This window comes from Penaeus monodon, chromosome 30 (genome assembly GCF_015228065.2).
Source record: "Penaeus monodon isolate SGIC_2016 chromosome 30, NSTDA_Pmon_1, whole genome shotgun sequence".
Classification (NCBI taxonomy): Eukaryota; Metazoa; Arthropoda; class Malacostraca; order Decapoda; family Penaeidae; genus Penaeus; species Penaeus monodon.
Window position 1 is genome coordinate 19688715 of NC_051415.1, and position 765 is coordinate 19689479.

Sequence of the window (765 nt, forward strand, 5' to 3'; positions counted from 1 at the left end):
TCAATATGCAATCATTTCTCGTCTTTTTCATTTTCAAAAGCGTGATTGGTTTTAGGGGAATCATGATAAGAAAACAGAGAAGTGACAAGAAACAGGAAAGTTTCTCCCGTGCCTTTTCTAAGAAATGATAATGACTTTCACTACGCAACAAAAAGAGAACAAAAACAGAAAAGAAAGATATAAAGAATATACCTATTCTCTTCATTAGATTCCGCTCAAGCTCCGATCTAACGTTTGTCAATGCGCAAGACGTGAGGGAACAGGCAGTCTTTGATCAATTTCTTCGTTGTCACGTTCCTTAAAATGCTTGACCTGGAGCATCATCAGACACACCCTGCACGGTGGGGGGGTATTTACGAGAAAAGCAAAAAACAAAGGAATCCGGTATTACATGCCAAGAATTTTTTTTTTCTATCATAAATCAACGATACTCGCCCTTCCATTCAAAGCAGCGCTATCAGTAAGAAAATACCAAAAATGGCAATTTCGCGTAAGGAAGATACTAAAATATAAACATAGCACCCGTTCGTATATTAGATATTGTGTATATTGAATACAGTCAGTATAATATGTCTCCCATGTGCAATTAAATCTCAGTCCGTGTTTTCGTTCGCACACAGGCTACAATTCCTTTTTCAACTTGCAACGGATTGCTCGTGTGCCCGACTAACTAAATGAATAATTCAAAGATACTTTTTGTCATCTTCGACACAATAACTTTGATATCATCATGGCTTTATACTGATATGAATTACAAGCAGGCTT